Raw genomic sequence first — 24,104 nt, 5'->3', positions numbered from 1 at the left:
CAAATCTGGCCTTTATGGAAGAGTGGCAAGAAGAAAGCCATTTCTTAAAGATATCCATAAAAAGTGTTGTTTAAAGTTTGCCACAAGCCACCTGGGAGACACACCAAACATGTGGAAGAAGGTGCTCTGGTCAGATGAAACCAAAATTGAACTTTTTGGCAACAATGCAAAACGTTATGTTTGGCGTAAAAGCAACACAGCTCATCACACTGAACACACCATCCCCACTGTCAAACATGGTGGTGGCAGCATCATGGTTTGGGCCTGCTTTTCTTCAGCAGGGACAGGGAAGATGGTTAAAATTGATGGGAAGATGGATGGAGCCAAATACAGGACCATTCTGGAAGAAAACCTGATGGAGTCTGCAAAAGACCTGAGACTGGGACGGAGATTTGTCTTCCAACAAGACAATGATCCAAAACATAAAGCCAAATCTACAATGGAATGGTTCAAAAATAAACATTTCCAGGTGTTAGAATGGCCAAGTCAAAGTCCAGACCTGAATCCAATCGAGAATCTGTGGAAAGAACTGAAAACTGCTGTTCACAAATGCTCTCCATCCAACCTCACTGAGCTCGAGCTGTTTTGCAAGGAGGAATGGGAAAAAATGTCAGTCTCTCGATGTGCAAAACTGATAGAGACATACCCCAAGCGACTTACAGCTGTAATCGCAGCAAAAGGTGGCGCTACAAAGTATTAACTTAAGGGGGCTGAATAATTTTGCACGCCCAATTTTTCAGTTTTTGATTTGTTAAAAAAGTTTGAAATATCCAATAAATGTCGTTCCACTTCATGATTGTGTCCCACTTGTTGTTGATTCTTCACAAAAAAATACAGTTTTATATCTTTATGTTTGAAGCCTGAACTGTGGCAAAAGGTCGCAAAGTTCAAGGGGGCCGAATACTTTCGCAAGGTCGCACTGTATATATCTATATACGTAAAGAAAAATAAATAACGGTGCTAGAATATCCCACTGTATATAGTCAACAGATGATTGGCCAGAAATAATGGTACCACTTTCCTCCAGCTGATTAGCAAATCAATTGAATATAATTCAGTGAAGGATAGAGGGAGAGGGATCCTGCCAAGACAGGGGTGGTGTTTAGCACCTTCTTAGAGGGGTTTGGAGGGTTTGCTGGCCTTGATTCAGACCGTGTGTGTGTGTGTGTGTGTGTGTGTGTGTGTGTGTGTGTGTGTGTGTGTGCTCACATCGGTGTATGTGCTTACATCAGTGTGCGCGTGTTTGTGTGTGTTTGAGCGTCCTCAATGTGTGTGTGTGTACGTGCATGTAGATGTGTGTAGTGAGCAGTAGGTCTGGTCATTAACAGTGTCCTCATTGGCTGCGTCCCCTAATGACTCTGGCCTGATAGCTTTTATTTCCTCATCTCCACTTCCTGTAATGACTTTACAACGTGCTCAAGGTCAACATGTGGATTTTGATAAATGAAACTGTTTCGCTCCTCCGTTCTCGAGCTCCAAACTAAAGTTTCTCATAATGTGTATGAATGCCCTGTAGGATTGCTTGATTAAATCCATTCATTTTGGACATGGGACGTGAAATTTCCATTCAAATTGATTTAATGCTAATGTCTGTGGTGTGGCTGTGCAGAGTGTAATATGGGAAATGGAACGAACTGGCGCTGATTCCGGAATGGAGCCTCACCCAGTCCTGGTTTAAACATGGAGGACAAAGAGAATACATGCCGCAGCCAGCCAGTCATTAAGATACCGACTAGGAACAGAAATATAATGGATTCTCATCACCCAATTAAATGGAACAATTTAGTCAAACATGCACCCAGTCAGACTAGTTAACCGTATCCAGGTCAGGGGTGATAGCTCTGGCAGCACACAGAGCAGTTCATTGTCTTGTTATTGTATTATGGCTGATGCCATGTCTCTGGGTTATGGAGGACAACTGCTGGAAAGACATTCCAGGACGTCATGGAGTTTTTTTGGTGAGGAGAGACAGCGAGTAAAAGTACGGGTCTTTGATTTGTGATAATAATGATGATGAGTATTTTGATAGTTTGATTTACGGTGGTGATACATCCAAAGTCAACACACACTAACACACAACTTGTGTGTCTAAGACTCAAGTTCTGCTCAGCAGCATGACTGACAAACAGGCAGGGAGGTAGAACTGTGAAGTGGTAGAGAGGTAGAGCGGGTGGTGTTTTGCCACTCCTCCCATCCCCCTCTCCCTTCCCTTCTCCTCCCTCCCCCCATCCTGTCTTCCCCTGGGGGAGACACACTCCATTAGCCTTAAATATTCAGCTTTCTCCCTTTTTTTTGTTATTCCCCCTCTCTCTCTGACCTCTCACGGTCAAGACAGCCAATTATTTTCAATTTACACCCGTAAAGACCATCGGGGTGCGGCTGTGGTCAGACGAGGGCAAGACGGACAGAGGCAGGGGGCGTGGTTGTGTGTGTGCGTTTACAGTGTACACTTCTCTCCTAGCATGGTGGCTGCAGTACTTTACACTGTATCTCAAGATAAGCAGCAAACATATTATCCCATGGGCTTTGTTGTTTTAAGCTGTCTTTGAGAAACCATTGAATGTCTCTGCGCTATAGACTCGGCTGATTTGAGCCAATCAAGCCGCTGAATAAGACCAGCATGCATTGGAATGATCCACACTGTAAATTCATTACTCTGTAACTACTCACAGTCTCCAGCATTGTCTGCCGTACGTCTGTGTTCATAATTGTATACAGTGCAGCAAATTAGAGCAGATTCCTTTTACGCCCATGCAGCAATCAAAGAGAATGGTTAATGTTCCTCCCTGATATTCTCAGAGCATAACCCATAATTAAACAGAGGACAGACACATTGAGTTCCTCGGTTGTTGGTCTCCAAAACCCCATTGAACAATGCCTTCAAAATAGAGAAGAAATGTTTTTTTTTATATATAGCAATGAACCTGCATTTGGATCAAACACATGAGCCATTGAGCTAATCAAAGCCTTCCATGAGAACAGTGGCTCTGCACAGAATCAGAATGAAAGAGAGAGAAACTCAAAGCCCTCAATTTATTTCTCTCTCGTCCAGCTCATTCATGTAGTGTACATTCTGCAATGATTCAAACCAGTCTTTTTCTCTTTGATTAAAACTTTTCTTGTTTTGTGTGTGTTTGTGTGTGTGTTTATGTTTGTGGCCAATCAGATGCAGAGGGCTATAGGTTCAGGTTCTTAAATCTGTTGTGGAGATATGCTGACATAAATGAGATAGTGTGTGTGTGAGTGTGTGGTGTGCTTGTGTATTTATGTGTGTGTCTGAGCATCCGTGTGTGTGTATGAATGTTGTAGTGTGTGTATATGCGTCGGAGCTTGTGTGTGTGTGTGTGTGTGTGTGTGTGTGTGTGTGTGTGTGTGTGTGTCTGAGCATCCATGTCTGTGTGTGGGTGTAGGAAATATGCTGACAGCAGCATTTCTCCTCTCAGCTGACTAGATGTGGGGTCCCTCTCTCCTCTTCGCTAGATCCAAACCTGTGTACAGAACGGCTGCTCCAATACGCCCTGGACCCAGTCTAAGTGCTGAGATGTAATAACACAGAGACATAATTCAAGACTCACCGGTGGAGAGGGGAACACCAATCACCATGGAGACGCCTCAGACGACGAGTGGATGGAGAGAAGGGCAGCGGAGAGACAAATCACAGAGAGGTAGGGAGGAGAGAGAGGAAAAGGGTAGAGAATGACAGGCCATGCAGGGCTTCAGTGTGCAGGGGAGGTAATTCCCCTCACCCAACACTGTGTGTGTCTGATGCTGTAACTCAGAGGATGGGAAGCCAATCTACACAGCCACAGGTGTCATCCCGTGTGTCCCTCTTTCCCTGAGAGGCATGATGTTAGCAGCTCTTTCCGCTCTCTGCCTTGTCTCTCGACACTAGTCATAGTTCACTCAAACATTTTTTTTTTTTTATCGGACTTTTGATGTCTAGTCGTGTCAACAGGGTGTCCTTGGGAGTGTTTTGTGATATGTTTGGGTAAACATTGGTCAAAAACGAACAGTACCCTGTCCCTGTGTGCCGGGGCCTGTGTGAGCCTATCGGTTTGGACGGTGTTTGATCAGCTGTCCAGGGGGTAAATAGTCATGATCCTCGACAGCGCTGACAACGGCCGTTTGTTTGGCCAACCTTATCTTGTTTACTGTCCTCCACCAAGAGAATGCAGATAAGAGTGTTTTAACATACGCTACTGAACAGGACAGGACACCAACAGTCATCTGAGGAAAGAGAGAGAGGGAGAGAGAGAGTAATGAAGTAATTAAAACACTGCAACTCATTTGGAAAAGTCATCTATTTAAAGGTGTCAAACCCAGAGATGGTGCGGTTAAGTGATGATCCTGAAGGAAACCCAATTATGTAAGAATTGACTAGGAAATTCCATACATTCTAAAAGATATTCCCCTAGACAGTCCATTTTATTAATTCATGAAAGGAGAGACCATTCAAATGGAATAAAATTCCAATTGAGCGCGTCAGATTAGGCGTAAGAAAGGGCACTAGGATAATATTCAAATGAGTAGTGTGTTCGTGGAAGCATAAATGTAATTGTACGAGGAGGGGAGATGAGAGGAGAGGAGAGGAGAGGAGATGAGAGGAGGGGGAGGGGAGTGGAGTGGAGAGGAAGCGAGAGGAGTGGAGGGGAGTGGAGGGGAGGGGAGGGGAGGGGAGTGGAGAGGAGAGAACAGGACAGGAGAGGAGAGGAGAGGACAGGACAGGACAGGACAGGAGAGGAGAGGAGAGGAGAGGAGAGGAGAGGAGAGGAGAGGAGAGGAGAGGAGAGGAGAGGAGAGGGGAGTGGAGTGGAGTGGAGAGGAGAGGAGAGGAAGTGAGAGGAGTGGAGGGGAGTGGAGGGGAGGGGAGTGGAGGAGAGGGGCGAGGAGAGGAGGGGAGGGGAGTGGCGAGGAGGGGAGAGGACAGGAGTAGGTAACTGTGAGATCCCACCCAAGCTCATAAATCACAATAACCCAATAGCAGTTTCCCCCCTCAATGTAATATACTGGCTTGCGCCTAAATAGCCACAGAAAACTGTTTCAATTTATAACTTTTAACTCCTCTCACTGAGAGCGGTCCGGACAAATAGAGAAAGAATCAATTAAAGCTGCTAGTTGATGTTCAGAAACGAGGGTTACTGGAAAGTTAGTGGCTAAGTCCTGCTACATGGTGGTAATGTGCTGTGCTGTTGTATTTCAGTCCAGGTTCCGTTCCATTCTATTCCTGTTCTTGTTCTGTTCCATTGTGGGACATTGTTTTAGCATCCTGAGTTGTGTTCTGAATTCTACTTCACAGTTTTGTGTTGCTTCTTTTTGCCTGTTTTTTTTTTGTCGGTTCCAGCAAAGCACCTTCACAACATCCTCTGCATTCAAGCAAATTACACCCCATACATTACAACAACATAATGTTCTGTTACAACAATAACTGTTCTTTCTCTATATTCGTCGTCACTATTATGGAGGTAGCCTACAGTAGGTGCAGAGAGTTGAATGTGAGTGCAGGGTAGAGGGGTGGAGGGTTAGGGTTGAGTGCAGGCTAAGTTGATGTTCAGGCCAGATGGCGGTCGTGGCGTGGAACATATGCCCCGTGCCACGCGGCTGCCGTCACATCTGCCACATGGTCGTCTAGTGGACATGTCTCTGGGGTCACGTGTGTCACATGAGCCAGGACACGGGTGATCATGACTCCTCATGTCCGTCAAACGAGAGGCCATCAGACCAGCACCACCCTACTGAGAGGGGGGGATAGAGAGAGAGAGAGAGATAGATAGAGAGAAAGAAAGAGAGAGGGAAACTAGGAAAAGAGAGGGAGACTAGGAAAAGAGAGAGAGAAGAGAGAGGAGACTAGGAAAAGAGACGGAGAAGAGGGAGGAGACTAGAAAAAGAGAGGGAGAAGAGGGAGGAGACTAGAAAAAGAGAGGGAGAAGAGGGAGGAGACTAGAAAAAGAGAGGGGGAAGAGGGAGGAGAACGTTGGAAAAGAGAGGGGGAAGAGGGAGGAGAACATTGGAAAAGAGAGGCGGAAGAGGGAGGAAACCGTTGGAAAAGAGAGGGAGAAGAGGGAGGAGACCGTTGGAAAAGAGAGGGAGAAGAGGGAGGAGACCGTTGGAAAAGAGAGGGAGAAGAGAGAGAAGACCGTTGGAAAAGAGAGGGAGAAGAGAGAGAAGACCGTTGGAAAAGAGAGGGAGAAGAGAGAGGAGACCGTTGGAAAAGAGAGGGAGAAGAGAGAGGAGACTAGGAAAAGAGAGGGAGAAGAGAGTGGAGACTAGGAAAAGAGAGGGAGAAGAGAGAGGAGACTAGGAAAAGAGAGGGAGAAGAGAGAGGAGAGGGAGAAGAGAGAGGAGACCGTTGGAAAAGAGAGGGAGAAGAGAGAGGAGAGGGAGAAGAGAGAGGAGACCGTTGGAAAAGAGAGGGAGAAGAGAGAGGAGACCGTTGGAAAAGAGAGGGAGAAGAGAGAGGAGACCAGGAAAAGAGAGGGAGAAGAGAGAGGAGACTAGGAAAAGAGAGGGAGAATAGAGAGGAGACTAGAAAAAGAGAGGGGGAAGAGGGAGGAGACTATGAAAAGAGAGGGAGAAGAGAGAGGAGACTAGAAAAAGAGAGAGGGAAGAGGGAGGAGACTAGAAAAAGAGAGGGGGAAGAGGGAGGAGACTAGAAAAAGAGAGGGGGAAGAGGGAGGAGACTAGAAAAAGAGAGGGAGAAGAGAGAGGACACCGTTGGAAAAGAGAGGGAGAAGAGAGAGGAGACCGTTGGAAAAGAGAGGGAGAAGAGAGAGGAGACTAGGAAAAGAGAGGGAGAAGAGAGAGGAGACTAGGAAAAGAGAGGGAGAAGAGAGAGGACACCGTTGAAAAAGAGAGGGAGAAGAGAGAGGAGACCAGGAAAAGAGAGGGAGAAGAGAGAGGAGACTATGAAAAGAGAGGGAGAAGAGAGAGGAGACTAGAAAAAGAGAGAGGGAAGAGGGAGGAGACTAGAAAAAGAGAGGGGGAAGAGGGAGGAGACTAGAAAAAGAGAGGGGGAAGAGGGAGGAGAACGTTGGAAAAGAGAGGCGGAAGAGGGAGGAGACCGTTGGAAAAGAGAGGGAGAAGAGGGAGGAGACCGTTGGAAAAGAGAGGGAGAAGAGAGAGAAGACCGTTGGAAAAGAGAGGGAGAAGAGAGAGGAGACCGTTGGAAAAGAGAGGGAGAAGAGAGAGGAGACTAGGAAAAGAGGGAGAAGAGAGAGGAGACTAGGAAAAGAGAGGGAGAAGAGAGAGGAGACTAGGAAAAGAGAGGGAGAAGAGAGAGGAGACTAGGAAAAGAGAGGGAGAAGAGAGAGGAGACTAGAAAAAGAGAGGGGGAAGAGGGAGGAGACTAGAAAAAGAGAGGGGGAAGAGGGAGGAGAACGTTGGAAAAGAGAGGCGGAAGAGGGAGGAGACCGTTGGAAAAGAGAGGGAGAAGAGGGAGGAGACTGTTGGAGAAGAGAGGGAGAAGAGAGAGAAGACCGTTGGAAAAGAGAGGGAGAAGAGAGAGGAGACCGTTGGAAAAGAGAGGGAGAAGAGAGAGGAGACTAGGAAAAGAGAGGGAGAAGAGAGAGGAGACTAGAAAAAGAGAGGGAGAAGAGAGAGGACACCGTTGGAAAAGAGAGGGAGAAGAGAGAGGAGACCAGGATTAGAGAGGGAGAAGAGAGAGGAGACTATGAAAAGAGAGGGAGAAGAGAGAGGAGACTAGAAAAAGAGAGAGGGAAGAGGGAGGAGACTAGAAAAAGAGAGGGGGAAGAGGGAGGAGACTAGAAAAAGAGATGGGGAAGAGGGAGGAGAACGTTGGAAAAGAGAGGCGGAAGAGGGAGGAGACCGTTGGAAAAGAGAGGGAGAAGAGGGAGGAGACCGTTGGAAAAGAGAGGGAGAAGAGAGAGAAGACCGTTGGAAAAGAGAGGGAGAAGAGAGAGGAGACCGTTGGAAAAGAGAGGGAGAAGAGAGAGGAGACTAGGAAAAGAGGGAGAAGAGAGAGGAGACTAGGAAAAGAGAGGGAGAAGAGAGAGGAGACTAGGAAAAGAGAGGGAGAAGAGAGAGGAGACTAGGAAAACAGAGGCAGAAGAGAGAGGAGACTAGAACAAGAGAGGGAGAAGAGAGAGGAGACTAGAAAAAGAGAGGGAGAAGAGAGAGGAGACTAGAAAAAGAGAGGGAGAAGAGAGAGGAGTGCTGGAGAAGAGAGAGTAGACTAGGAAAAGAGAGGCAGAAGAGAGAGGAGACTGTTGGAAAAGAGAGGGAGAAGAGAGAGGAGACTAGGAAAAGAGAGGGAGAAGAGAGAGGAGACTAGGAAAAGAGAGGGAGAAGAGAGAGGAGACTAGGAAAACAGAGGCAGAAGAGAGAGGAGACTAGAAAAAGAGAGGGAGAAGAGAGAGGAGACTAGAAAAAGAGAGGGAGAAGAGGGAGGAGACTAGAAAAAGAGAGGCGGAAGAGAGAGGAGACTTGGAAAAGAGAGGCGGAAGAGAGAGGAGACCGCTGGAAAAGAGAGGCGGAAGAGAGAGGAGACCGTTGGAAAAGAGAGGGAGAAGAGAGAGGAGACTAGGAAAAGAGAGGGAGAAGAGAGAGGAGACTAGGAAAAGAGAGGGAGAAGAGAGAGGAGACTAGGAAAAGAGAGGGAGAAGAGAGAGGAGACTAGAAAAAGAGAGGGAGAAGAGGGAGGAGACTAGAAAAAGAGAGGCGGAAGAGAGAGGAGACTTGGAAAAGAGAGGCGGAAGAGAGAGGAGACCGTTGGAAAAGAGAGGCGGAAGAGAGAGGAGACCGTTGGAAAAGAGAGGGAGAAGAGAGAGAAGACCGTTGGAAAAGAGAGGGAGAAGAGAGAGGAGTGCTGGAGAAGAGAGAGTAGACTAGGAAAAGAGAGGCAGAAGAGAGAGGAGACTGTTGGAATAGAGAGGGAGAAGAGAGAGGAGTGCTGGAGAAGAGAGAGGAGACTGTTGGAAAAGAGAGGGAGAAGAGAGACTGTTGGAAAAGAGAGGGAGGAGAGAGAGGAGACTGTAGGAATAGAGAGGGAGAAGAGAGAGGAGTGCTGGAGAAGAGAGAGGAGACTGTTGGAAAAGAGAGGGAGAAGAGAGACTGTTGGAAAAGAGAGGGAGGAGAGAGAGGAGACTGTAGGAAAAGACACAAAGTATCCATATCTCTATAATTATAACAACAATGGAAACTGTTCTAGTGTGGTGTGTGATGATTGTGAAGCTATGAAAATGTAATAAAAACAGAATTACTGTGGCCACATCTCAAATCACTTCCTTACAGCAAGCAGTCTGTCATATGACAGATCTGAATGGTAGAGTGTCGTAGGTGCTAAAAAAGTTTCCGAAAAGAGACCGCAATGCACTCCAGCGTCGTCGATCGGAGCTCATTTCCGAAAGCAGGAGTGATTTGAGTCCAAGGAAGGTCACATTGGCGTGCTGTTCTACTTTCCTGACACAATTAAACATGTTATGGAGGCTGAGCTAAAAAACCTGCCACATTTCCCGAGATACACTTCTCTTTCTTTCCCTTTATCAAATGGGCCGAACTGCATTACAAAGTCATTAAAAAAGAAAATGTCTCTGAACAAACTGATAACATCTCTCTCTCTCTCTGAATTGAGAGAGTGGGAGAGGAAGAGAGAATGAGTGAAAGGAAGAGAGAGCAATAAAGAGGGGGGGGGGGGGAGAAAGACAAAAAACATATAGTTTCTTCTCTTTTCCTCATGAAGTCCTATTAAAACCCAAATAATCTATAATTTTTGTTAGGGGGGAGGGGTGTTGAAGTTCAACAGAAGCAATAATGTGATAAGGGAGAGTGGACTTTCACAGAATTTAAAAGTCAACACAAGGTAATGGGTACTGTTAAACACGGCTGCCATTAGCACTCTATCACACACACACACCCACACACACACACACACGCACACACACACACACACACACACACACACACACACACACACACACACACACACACACACACACACACACACACACACACACACACACACACACAGGTCGGTTCATCCCTGTCATGACGGACCCGGTATTCGAATCTAGGAATCTTGATTGAATATAATTACATTTTACTCATGTATGCACCAAAGGTTTGTAGATTCCACTGTCCCTGCAGTAGCTGTCTTGTAGGGTACAAGTTGGATCCAACAGTAAAGATACAGTATTGGCTGGAATTAGATGTTCCAGTCAATTCCACCATTATCGCGAGTAAGGGTCCTTACTGCAGTGTTTTGTCGCTGTGAAGATAGAGTTGTATTGTCCTCTCTGTCCCTCTCTTTCTTTCTGATTTCCTCTTTGCTTCTCTCTTTCTACTTCTCTCTCTCCCAGCCTCTGTTCAGAGGCTCAACTCCAGTCGACTGAAACTGAGGACCACAGATCTTCCTTCCGTAACTCCCTCTATTGAATGCTTGTTTGTCTTCATCCATAAAAGTCCAGCAACTTCTTTGTTGTCTCCGAAAAAATGGACGGGCTCCTCCTCCCCCTGTTCCTTCCCTCTCTTCTCTCACTTTGTGTAACTAATGGTTTCATTTTTGCCCTGTGTATCCTCTGCTATCTGGTCCTTACACAAACTTTAGAGAACAGGGAAGCCTTCCACTGATAAGGCCGCCATTGATTTATCTCTCCGCTAGATAGTTAGATCGCTATCGGCGCGGGTCATGATGTTAATTAGCCTATCGATTGAGCAGGATGCCTGTATGTTAATCAGCTGGTACGCCGCGTGTCACAGGCCATGCCACTCTCTCTCTGTAGAGACCCACAATGCCACTGTATCGTCCAGGACAGACACACAGCGGGAACAGGGAGAGTCAAGAGGACAAGAGCACGCCAGGGACACACTGATAAGAGAAGAGATTCCAATCACACACACAGACACACACATGTACATCACACACACGCACGTGCATGCACGCACACACACACACACACACTCACACACACACACACACACACTACTGTACCTATCAAATGAGTGTGTGGGCTGTAACTATGCCCTTTACAAAATGGATAAACATCTTTACAAACTCTTAGGGGAGAGAGGACAATGAAAAGTCTGAGCAGAGTATTTTTACTGTAGATTGTATACGTCAAGGATACAAACAACAAACAATCAACATGACAACTACATGTTAGTTTTAACAAACACACACACAGGCCCGCCACGCAGGCTCACACACATGTAGGATCTTATATAATTTGAGTCAGTTTGCCACAGCAATAAAATAATCCTGCAGCAACAGGAAATGTGAATTATTATTTGGATTATAACTAATAGACATTTTTGTAAGGGTTGATACATTTTTCATTAGTGCAAATCAAGTCAGACATTTCAAAGTGGAAATGACAAACTATAGAAGCCTTTTTAAAACTAAATACTATACAAGTTTGTATTTCCTGCTCAGCAGGAACGTTTTATGCAGTTAAATAGTGATCAAATTAAGATCCTACATCTGTACACACTGTCTCTTTGCCTAATTTGTCTTGTGGTCTGTTGTATAAAGATATAACGATATAAAGATCATTTGCATAAATGTATTAGAGCGGTCTTAACCTGGTTTTATACTGCAAGACTCTGAGGAGAGTGTGTGTTTTGCTGCCTATTTTAGCCTACTGGCAAACAGCATTAATGAAATTATGTTATTCAATCGCTACAGAATACTGTGTGTTTGATAACAGAGATGCAACACATGCTGTAGAATAACCAGCACTAATTATCAGTCAGTTATGGTATTGAGAGAGCCTTTTACAGAAGGGTCAAATCAAAATATCCACAATTCTGAACTGTACAATGAGATATAAACACGAGTTAACCACATATTTCATGACATTGTGCTTTCCCCACATATATCAATAGAACAGAGGCTCAGGGAGGCAGCGGGGTGAGTGGTGGGTGGTGGGATGAGGGGTGGGAGGGTGTGTACAGTGAGAGGAACAAGGAGCGGGTGCATGGGGAGCCATCAGTTACTTCCTGAAGGTCAGAGCAGGGAGAATTACAGACATGCTGTTCAGACATCACGGTGCTCAGTGGAAAACTCCAAGGTCTCTTTTCCTTCCCCCCATCCTCCCCTCCCCTCTCCTCCCCTCCCCTCCCATCTCCTCCCCCTCCCGCCCTCCATACCTCGGCCCCGACCACCCTGAACATGAAATACATGACAGGCTCGTCGTGACATATCGCAGGGTGGCGTGCCATCTGGCCCTACGGCTCGCAACGGCCCTCTGGGATACCGATTCTGAATTTATCGGCCCCACATCACCACATAACACCCCCCCGCCACCACTCCACTCCACCCCCCTCCCCTACCTCTGCTACACCCCACTGACTTTTACCCCCATGTTCAATACTCCACTAGCTTTTCCCCTTTATAATGTAGAGATTTTTCTTCTTTTTTTAAGTTTCAGTTTTCTCCTTTTTCATCATTCATGGACCTTGCCAAGGTCGTAAGAAAGAGACAAGAGAGAGTCTGTTCTCACTTTCCTGACTGGGTGGATAAAGGTTAACATCGACTAACACAAGTTAATGATTATACCGTGGAACGGAAACATAAGTCAAAATAATTTCCTTCGCTATTAGACCGGGACTGAAGAGCAGGGTTCTGGTTGAGACAAATGGAGTCATGAATCCTGCCATTATGATACAGTGTCCTGGAACTGAACAGTACGAAGCAGACCTATACTTTCCAGTCCAATAACAACTTTTCCCACGAGCCTCATTGATACCCCCTTGAATATCTTGAAGAAGTGGGCAGATCTACGCAATATAGGAATACCTTTACCCAGTCTACCGGTGGTCTAGGTAAAGGTATTACTGCTGTACCTTTACCCAGCCTACCGGTGGTCTAGGTAAAGGTATTACTGCTGTACCTTTACCCAGCCTACCGGTGGTCTAGGTAAAGGTATTACTGGTGTACCTTTACCCAGACTACCGGTGGTCTAGGTAAAGGTATTACAACTGTATCTTTACCCAGCCTACCGGTGGTTTAGGTAAAGGTATTACTGCTGTACCTTTACCCAGCCTACCGGTGGTCTAGGTAAAGGTATTACAACTGTATCTTTACCCAGCCTACCGGTGGTCTAGGCAAAGGTATTACTGCTGTACCTTTACCCAGCCTACTGGTGGTCTAGGCAAAGGTATTACTGCTGTACCTTTACCCAGCCTACCGGTGGTCTAGGTAAAGGTATTGCTGCTGTACCTCTACCCAGCCTACCGGTGGTCTAGGTAAAGGTATTACTATATTTCTTAGTTAAACCTATCCTGCCATTTCACAGTACCTACCTGCAGTGAGAGGACAACATAAGGAGAGGGTTGTCTACCCATCAGTATTCCAGAGATAGTGAGCAGGAGTAGCATGTAGCTAGTGGAGTGGCTTTAAACATATCTCAGCAGCTCCTTTAAAAATAGATGATTTCATCATGGTATTCCTTCTGGTAGTGACTGTGGCATGTTCCTGAGTAGCATTGATACCATGAATGTATTCAGCCATCCCAGACGACTTCTATCGTGAGCAAGATCTCAGCCGGAGACTGTAATGATGTGGTTATAATGTGGAACACTGACAGAGAGCAGGCAGTCAGAGTTCGGCTCCCAATAATTGGCTTGTCCGTCGATAACCTTTCGCGTGACATTTCTGACACCGTGCTTGGAGGTTTTTCTAGTTAGTGGAGACTTTAGCGGCGGTTCATGTCTGAGAGGTTGAATCCTATCAGATCTATGGAGTGCAAATATGAGCGTGTGTGTACGGGCACACACACTCACTTGAACGAGCACACACAGACACGCACGCACAAACGCACGGCTGTAAGTAATCCGGGTCGTGATCCTAAAATCGGAGTATGAAAGGAAGTGTCTGACATGTGGTATTACCCTTCCATTGTGAGTCAGAACTGGGTTAAGAAGGATGTATTAAAATCACTTTAGGAGGGGGGTAGATTGATATTCTGTTCAGTGTAACACAATGGACCGTCTCCTTCCCTCCCCCTCTCCCTCCCTCTCTCCGTCACCCTTATCAGCAGTCTCTCTCTCTCCCTTCAAGCACTTTTTTCCTCTTTTTATAATCCTTTTCCCTTTGACTTACTCTTAATTCCTCACGTCCGTGCGTTCCATCGGTCAAGTCCCAAAGGCCTCTGCCCAGCTGCTTTGCTCACAGTGGCAGCTAGCTAGCGTCCTCCTGGTGAGAATGTTGGTGTTTTGAATGAGTGTGTGCGCCTCGTGTAGAAAAATAAATCATTCTTGACTGACTTTCTCGCACATGACATCATGTAATGCCACAAGGACAGTCAAAGGCATCCAGTTTTTCCAGCGAGCAGTGTGATCGACAGTGCAGTCCGCTCTCTCCCTCGCTCCCTTTTTAATCTCCTCCAGCTCTCTCTCCGTCTGGCTAACTTTATGGTCAAATAAAAATGCTTCATTCTCTGTTTTTCAGATGAACTTACATTTCTGATGTCATTCCCATGAATATTTGGTAATGTCAGGGTCTTTGAACCGGTTTGCTTTCTAACTGTTGGGCCTGTCGCTGTTTACCTGTAAGGTTAAAACAGGTGTCTATCGCTCAACAGCAGGTTTCTATAAAAATCCAATCCAGTTTTATTGTTCACATGTGCCAAATACAACAGGTGTAGACCATTCCGTGAAATGCTGACTTACAAGTCCTTAACCAACAATGCAGTTCAAGAAATAGAGTTACGAAAATATTTACTAAATAAACTAAAGTAAAAAAATATATAAAATCTAAGTATGACAAGAAAATTGCATAACAAAAACGAGGCTTTAAACAGGGGGTACCAGTACCAAGTCAATGTGTGGGGGTGCAGGTTAGTCGAGGTAATTTGTAAAGGGACTATACATAGATAATAAACAGTGAGTAGCAGCAGTGTAAAAACAAAATGGGGGGGTCAATGTAAATAGTCCGGGTGGCCAGCAATCATATGGCTTGGAGGTTGAGGCTGTTAACCTGTTGCGACGAGCAAACCCGGATCCAGGATCCTATTTATAGCCTCATGCTCATTACCATAACGCAACGTTAACTATTCATGAAAATCGCAAATGAAATGAAATAAATATATTAGTTCTCAAGCTTAGCCTTTTGTTAACAACACTGTCATCTCAGATTTTCAAAATATGCTTTTGAACCATAGCTAAACAAGCATTTGTGTAAGAGCATTGATAGCTAGCATTCCATTTAGCCTAGCATTCAGCATGCAACATTTCAACAAATACAAGAAAAGCATTCAAATAAAATAATTTACCTTTGAAGAACTTCAGATGTTTTCAGTGAGGAGACTCTCAGTTAGATAGCAAATGTTCAGTTTTTCCAAAAATATTATTTGTGTAGGACAAATCGCTCCATTTTGTTCATCACGTTTGGCTACGAAAAAAACCTGTATCCAGGAGTGTAATTTTCGCTGCAAGCTCATTAGCATAACGCAACGTTAACTATTCATGAAAATCGCAAATGAAATGAAATAAATATATTAGCTCTCCAGCTTAGCCTTTTGTTAACCTCTCTGATCTCCCCATCCCGGATCCGGTATCAGGAATACAGACTCAAGCTCATTACCATAACGCAACGTTAACTATTCATGAAAATCGCAAATGAAATGAAATAAATATGCCATCTCTCAAGCTTAGCCTTTTGTAAACAACACTGTCATCTCAGATTTTCAAAATATGCTTCTCAACCATAGGAAAACAATAATTTGTGTAAAAGTAGCTAGCTAGCGTAGCATTTAGCGTTAGCATTAGCGTTAGCATCCAGCACGCAACATTTCAACAAAAACATAAAAGCCTTCAAATAAAATAATTTACCTTTGAAGAACTTCTGATGTTTTCAATGAGGATACTCTCAGTTAGATAGCAGATGCTCAGTTTTTCCAAAAAGATTCTTTGTGTATTAGAAATAGCTCCGTTTTATACATCACATTTGGCTACCAAAAAAAAACGAAAATTCAGTCCTCAAAACGCGAACTTTTTTCCAAATTAACTCCATAATATCGACTGAAAACATGGCAAACGTTGTTTAGAATCAATCCTCAAGGTGTTTTTCACATATCTCTTCATTGATATATCGTTCTTGGAAGCATGGTTTCTCCCCTCAATCAAATGGAAAAGTACAAGCAGCTGGCAATTGCGCACCGAATTCCACGCAGGACACCAGGCGGACACTTGGAAAATGTAGTCTCTTATGGTCAATCTTCCAATGATATGCCTACAAATACGTCACAATGCTGCTAACACTTTGGGGGAACGACAGAAAGTGTAGGCTCATTCCTTGCGCAATCACAGCCATATAAGGAGACAATGGAAAACAGAGCTTCAGAAATCTGCTCATTTCCTGGTTGACGCATCATCTTGGTTTCGCCTGTAGAATGAGTTCTGGGGCACTTACAGACAATATCTTTGCAGATTCTGAAACTTCAGAGTGTTTTCTTTCAAAAACTGTCAAGAATATGCATAGTCGAGCAAATAATGAAATAGCGCCCCTAGAGATCAAAGAGGTTAACAACACTGTCATCTCAGATTTTCAAAATATGCTTTTGAACCATAGCAAAACAAGCATTTGTATAAGAGTATTGATAGCTAGCATTCCATTTAGCCTAGCATTCAGCATGCAACATTTCAACAAAAACAAGAAAAGCATTCAAATAAAATCATTTACCTTTGAAGAACTTCTGATGTTTTCAGTTAGATAGCAAATGTTCAGTTTTTCCAAAAATATTATTTGTGTACGACAAATCGTTTCGTTTTGTTCATCACGTTTGGGTAAGAAAAAAAAAACGAAAATTAAGTCATTACAACGCAAACTTTCTTCCAAAATAACTCCATAATATCGACAGAAACATGGCAAACGTTGTTTAGAATCAATCCTCAAGGTGTTTTTCACATATCTATCAATGATAAGTCATTTGTGGCAGTTGACTTTCTCCTCTGAACCAAATGGTAAAATGCACGCACCTGGAGATTACGCAATAGTTTCAACGGAGGACACCGAGCGGACACCTGGTAAATGTAGTCTCTTATGGTCAATTTTCCAATGATATGCCTACAAATACGTCACAATGCTGCAAACACCTTGGGGAAACGACAGAAAGTGCAGGCTCATTCCTGGCGCATTCACAGCCATACAGTGCCTTGAGAAAGTATTCGGCCCCCTTGAACTTTGCGACCTTTTGCCACATTTCAGGCTTCAAACATAAAGATATAAAACTGTATTTTTTTGTGAAGAATCATCAACAAGTGGGACACAATCATGAAGTGGAATGACATTTATTGGATATTTCAAACTTTTTTAACAAATCAAAAACTGAAAAATTGGGCGTGCAAAATTATTCAGCCCCCTTAAGTTAATACTTTGTAGCGCCACCTTTTGCTGTGATTACAGCTGTAAGTCGCTTGGGGTATGTCTCTATCAGTTTTGCACATCGAGAGACTGAAATTTTTCCCCATAACGCCCTAACAAAAGAAGCTATTTGGACATGAATGGACATAGATTATGGACATTAACGAACAAAACAAACATTTATTGTGGAACTGCGATTCCTGAGAGTGCATTCTGATGAAGATCATCAAAGGTAAGTGAATATTTATAATGCTATTTATGACTAATGTTGACTGCGCAACATGGTGGATATTTATTTTGCCTGGTTTGGGCTCTGAGTGCCGTACACAGATTATGCTTTTTCCGTAAAGTTTAAAAAAAATCTGACACAGCGGTTGCATTAAGGAAAAGTGTGTCTAAAGTTTCATGCATAACACTTGAATTTTCATCAACATTTATAATGAGTATTTCTGTGAATTATTGTGGCTCTCTGCAATATCACTGCATGTTTTGGAACTACTGAACATAACACGGCAATGTAAAATACGATTTTTGGATATAAATATGAACTTTACCGAACAAAACATGCATGTATTGTGTAACATGAAGTCCTAGGAGTGTCATCTGATGAAGATCATCAAAGGTTAGTGATTAATTCTATCTCCATTTGTGCTTTTTGTGACTCCTCGCTTTGGCTGGAAAAATGGCAGGGTTTTTCTGTGAGTTGGTGGTGACCTAACATAATTGTTTGTGGAGCTTTCGCTGTAAAGCATTTTTGAAATCAGACACTGTGGCTGGATTAATTTGATTTATGAGATTTCTGTTGATTTGTATTTGGCTCCCTGCAATTGAATTGGCTGATGGCGAGGGGTTCCGCTAGGGGAACGGGGTCCCCCAGTCCTAGACAGGTTAAGGTCAGATGGCGAGCAGTTGCCATACCAGGCGGTGATGCAACAGGTCAGGATGCTCTCGATGGTGCAGTTGTATAACTTTTTAAGGATCTGGGGACACATGCCAAATCTTTTCAGTATCCTTAGGGAGAAAAGGTGTTGGTGTGCCCTCTTCATGTCCTCTTCATGTCTTGGTGTGCTACTGTACCGTGTTCTAATTCTTTAGAGTCATTTTCTGACAGACTGACTGGCCTGCCATTTAGATGAGTCTGTGATTAGGTCTTGCAATAACTGTGTGCAACTTTTAAAAGTTCATTTCAATGCCAAACATAATTTGAATTCACCCCTCCACGGCCATCGTTTGACCCCCACTGAGTCCCCAAGCGAAAATGCTATCAAGTATGCAAAATATCCAATTAAATAACAAACGAGTTGTTTTTTAATAGAAAACAAAGAGTACAAAGAAAAACATGTCGTCCCTCCTCCTGGGTCTGTGACACCTGGCCACCTGTGTGTGTCTGAAACACACTTTTTTTTTCTTCTTCTCTAATTTGGCTTCATGAGCTGCATATGTAAAAATAAAAATAAAATAAAAAGTGGCGGTAGGGTCTCTACCTTTGACACACACGCAGATGCACACCTGCACACGCATGTGTAACAGAAGTTTGAGTACCACTTCCTCCTGATTCGGTCTCACACCGAGCTCGAACACAGGATCTCTGCTTTGCTAGCACATGTGACCGCCCTCTCGAAGCACCTTGCAAGTAAAGTCACGCAAAAAGCTATTCACCGGCGCAAGTGGGGACTTCAGGCTGAGGAGTATGTTTCACTCATCTCCATGTGCTACACATGTTGATGTCAGAATCATCTCTTGCATGGTTCTCAACTCACACATTATTTCCCCTTGCTTTCAGCCGAGTTTGGTACAGCGGGGGTTAATATCAGCCTAGCATTTAGTTTGGTACAGCGAGGGTTAATATCAGCCTAGCATTTAGTTTGGTACAGCGAGGGTTAATATAAGCCCAGCATTTAGCTTGGTACAGCTGAGGTTAATATAAGCCTAGCATTTAGCTTGGTACACCGGGGGTTAATATAAGCCTAGCATTTAGTTTAGTACACCGCATACAAGTACTTGGGAGTTCAGCTAGACGGCACGCTGTCCTTATCTCAGCACAAATCAAAGCTAAAGACTTTCAGATGAACATCCTACCCATGCTAGATTACGGAGACGTAATTTTTTGATCGGCAGGTAAGGGTGCTCTCGAGTGGCTGGATGTTCTTTACCATTTACAAAATCAGATTTGCCACCGATGCTCCGTAGAGGACACATCACTGCACTCTATACTCTACTGTAAAATGGTCATCGCTGTATACCCGTCGCAAGACCCTCACTCCCCCCTATCTGAGATATCTACTGCAGCGCTCATCCTCCACATACAACACCCGTTCTGCCAGTGACATTCTGTTAAAGGTCCTCAAAGCACACACATCCTTGGGTCGCTCCACTTTTCAGTTCGCTGCAGCTAGTGACTGGAACGAGCTGCAACAAACACTCAAACTGGACAGTTTTATCTCAATCTCTTCATTCAAAGACTCAATCATGGACACTTACTGACAGTTGTGGCTGATTTGCATGATGTATTGTTGCCTCTACCTTCTTGCCCTTTGTGCTGTTGTCTGTGCTCAGCAATATCTGTACCCTGTTTTGTGCTGCTATCATGTTATGCTGCTGCCCTGTATTGTTGCTATCATGCTGTCATGTTGTGTTGCTACCATGCTGTGTTGTCATGTGTTGCTGCCATGCTATGTTGTTGTCTTAGGCCTCTCTTTATGTAGTGTTGTGTCTCTCTTGTCGCAATGTGTGTTTTGTCCTATATTTGTATTTATTTTATTTTTCCTTTTAATCCCAGCCCCTGTCCCCACAGGAGGTGTTTTGCCTTTTGGTAGGCTGTCATTGTAAATAAGAATGTGTTCTTAACTGACTTGCCTAGTTAAATAAAGGTTAAATAAAATAAATAATAAAACAGCGAATGTTAAAATAAGCCTAGCATTTCATTTGGTAAAGTGGGGGTTATATAAGCCTAGCGTTTAGTTTGGTACAGCTGGGGTTAATATAAGCCTAGCATTTCATTTGGTAAAGTGGGGGTTATATAAGCCTAGCGTTTAGTTTGGTACAGCTGGGGTTAATATAAGCCTAGCATTTCATTTGGTAAAGTGGGGGTTATATAAGCCTAGCGTTTAGTTTGGTACAGCTGGGGTTAATATAAGCCTAGCATTTCATTTGGTAAAGTGGGGGTTATATAAGCCTAGCGTTTAGTTTGGTACAGCTGGGGTTAATATAAGCCTAGCATTTCATTTGGTAAAGTGGGGGTTATATAAGCCTAGCGTTTAGTTTGGTACAGCTGGGGTTAATATAAGCCTAGCATTTCATTTGGTAAAGTGGGGGTTATATAAGCCTAGCGTTTAGTTTGGTACAGCTGGGGTTAATATAAGCCTAGCATTTCATTTGGTAAAGTGGGGGTTATATAAGCCTAGCGTTTAGTTTGGTACAGCTGGGGTTAATATAAGCCTAGCATTTAGTTTGGTACAGCTGGGGTTAATATAAGCCTAACATTTAGTTTGGTACAGCGAATGTTAAAATAAGCCTAGCATTTAGTTTGGTACAGCGAATGTTAAAATAAGCCTAGCATTTAGTTTGGTACAGCAGGGGTTAATATAAGCCTAGCATTTAGTTTGGTACAGCTGGGCTTAATATAAGCCTCGCATTTAGTTTGGTACAGTGGGGGTTCATATAAGCCTAGCATTTAGTTTGGTACAGTGGGGGTTAATATAAGCCTAGCATTTAGTTTGGTACAGTGGGAGTTAATATATGCCTAGCATTTAGTTTGGTACAGTGGGGGTTAATATAAGCCTAGCATTTAGTTTGGTACAGTGGGGGTTAATATAAGCCCAGCATTTTGTTTTGTACAGCTGGGCTTAATATAAGCCTCGCATTTAGTTTGGTACAGTGGGGGTTAATATAAGCCTCTCTGTCTGCCTGTCCTACCTTGGCAACAATGTTTCACTTTTAAATTTTGATCTCTCCCTTACACTGAGTATGCTGAAGATGGCTAGCTAGCTAGGAAGTGACAAGAACGTTGTCCAGCCTACAACTGACACAAAATGATTAAAGACTGAGTCGCGTCTGCAGCAACACGACCAAAATAACTAAACACCTGACCAGGAGGAAGAAGGAAATTGTAGGAATTGACTTACCAAAATAATGTTTTGAATGAAAATATGTAATTCATTGTTCTTTGATTACGTTGGTAATAGTTTTATAAAAGCAATAAGGCACATCGGGCAGAACAACACCATGTACCTGTGATTGCATTCATGATACAGTACTGTCTTGCGTGCCTTACTGCTTAACTGAGTAAGACATAATCTTTGTAGTGGAGAAGAACAATAATCAGAATCTACCCTAAAATGTTTTGTCTCTATGATCATGAGCTCAGATAACGTCTTCGGCAGCACAATGCATGTGTTTGCATGTGCCTATATGCGCAAGCATTTGCATACCAGAGACCAGCATGCGTGTGTGTCTGTGCAGTATTGACAGAAGCCCTTCTCCAAGCAGTGGAGATGTCAGTGCTTAAACTAATCATTTATTGTAAGCCATGTCTCAGTCTGGGGAAGTCAGTAACTCTGGCCTTACAACACTGTGTTGCTTCAGTGGTAATTAGCCGTCTGCTCGCTTCACCACCTCTCTCTTATTTAGTGAATGGAAAGGTCCTCAATGACAAATTATCCACAAACTGGCGGTCACATTTACATTTGTTTAGGTACTCCACGAAAAGAGAGAATTTGATTGAGTCCACTCTCTACAGAGCAGTAATTTTCAAAGCTACTTTACTCAAACAAGAGCAGACACTGCCATTTAATAACTTGAGTGGGTGCGCTTGAATCGAGTGTATAACTTTGAGGAAGTTTTGCCATTATTTAGCGTTTCTTTCGGTCTCCCTCCCCGCCTGCTTCATGACTGTCTGTCAGTATGGTTCCTCTACTACCATTCTAGCCACATCTGGGCCCGTCAATCCTGCTGCCATCGCTCTTTCACTTTCACTGGACCTGTTACCTCAAATGGGGCGGCAGGGTAGCCTAGTGGTTAGAGCGTTGGACTAGCAACCGGAAGGTTCAAACCACAAGTTGACCAATCTGTGGTTCTGCCTCTGAACAGGCAGTTAACCCACTGTTCCTAGGCCGTCATTGAAAATAAGAATTTGTTCTTAACTGACTTGCCTAGTTAAATAAAGGTAGAAAAAATAAAATAAAAATGGCTGTACCCACCACCACTTTGCTCTCTTCTCGTTATCCTAGCCACAGGCCCTAACAGCTAATACAGTCTGGGGTGGATGGGTTTAGACCAATGACTAGCTTTTGTTTAAGGTCACCTGATGAGCTGGATTTCAGGTAAAGTAATGTTCCAAAGTAGATTGTGTCTAGACTTTTACGAAAAGTCTGCTCTTATCAAACAGGCGTGCGTGTCCTTACCTTAAGAAAAAGCTGCCCTTTTAAAAAGCTGCCCTTTTAAACCAATAAAAACAAACCTGAACCTATTCTGCGGTTTCACCTGAGGAGAACTAACCGTCCCGATTCTGTCACTGTAAGTGACGAAGAGAAAGCGAGAGAGATAGAGAGAGAGTGGTAAAAACTCCTTCTCCAGAAGCTGATAAACTTGCTCCCTCCTCCCCCTCCATTTATCCCTTCCTTCCAACCCCACAAAAAGAAAAACATCTAAGTCCTCTCCAGAGACTTTGCTAGCGAGTGAAACCTGGAGACAGAGACTGAAGTTTGGTAGCAGTCCATTGCACCCCCAGGGCTGGGTCCTTTCTCATTTAGCCAAAACCCAGGGTGCTGCATCAACACCATGCGTTCCACTCCACTGTATTGCTGACTATGTGGATGAATGAGTCCGGTAGCTTTCAATTTATTTCCCGACTTCAAGGGCTGTGAGAGTACAGCTTCAATATTCTCTGGGTTAAAATCATTTGAAATCTCAATGATACATTATTCATATCTTTATACTGTGATTCTTCGCTGGGAGTGTCATAAAAGACAATAAAAAAGGATGTGGCCATTCCACACTCCATCGAGCAGCCCAATGAATCCGACGTCTCTTTCCACTTTCTATTTGTTTGCTCTGTTACGGATGTATCGGCCCACCTGTGGATGGGGTTTCATTTTCTATTGATGGCATCTGACAATAGTTGATTCCCTATTTGATTCACTATTTGCGGTAAAATGCCAGAGACTTATTAACCTCGACACCAGAGGCTTACTGATACAGATATGCCAGAGCCTTGGGAAACAACTGTTTTGTCATTTCAAACATGCTCGATATTGCCCTTTGATTGGGACTGAAATGAGCTAAATAAACAGAAGGCAAACACACTATTCATAATTGTTTATTGAGAGGCGAGTGAGATCATGTCTATTACCGCTAGCTCCCAATGTGTTTGATTAAATTTGTTAAAGCATGACGATACAGTTTGGAGGGAAAGTTAAACTGTGATTACCTTGGGTCTGCGTGACTGGTTCTGAAATGAACATGGCCCGATCCCATTGGCTCTTATTTACCTCCAATAATGACATGCTTAAATACGCTTTAAACAGAAAATTTGATGTCTCAGTAGCATTGCTACATTAGATACGAGACGGCCTTCTCTGTGCCCCTAAGAGGGGGTATTGTACAGGATAAACGGGATAAATAGATGGTGACCCCTCTTTAAGGTCAGAGAGTCTTTCACTCGTGGTTCTATTCAAATACGCATTGTGGAAGTTCAGCTTTGCAGAGTGATTGGAATGTGAAGGCAACGCTACCCATGTTACCCATGTTAGCTTAGACCGCATTCACGGTAAACGCTGCTGCTCAATCGGAA

Source organism: Oncorhynchus mykiss, chromosome 31 (assembly GCF_013265735.2).
Source record: "Oncorhynchus mykiss isolate Arlee chromosome 31, USDA_OmykA_1.1, whole genome shotgun sequence".
Classification (NCBI taxonomy): domain Eukaryota; kingdom Metazoa; phylum Chordata; class Actinopteri; order Salmoniformes; family Salmonidae; genus Oncorhynchus; species Oncorhynchus mykiss.
This window is presented reverse-complemented; position numbering follows the sequence as displayed.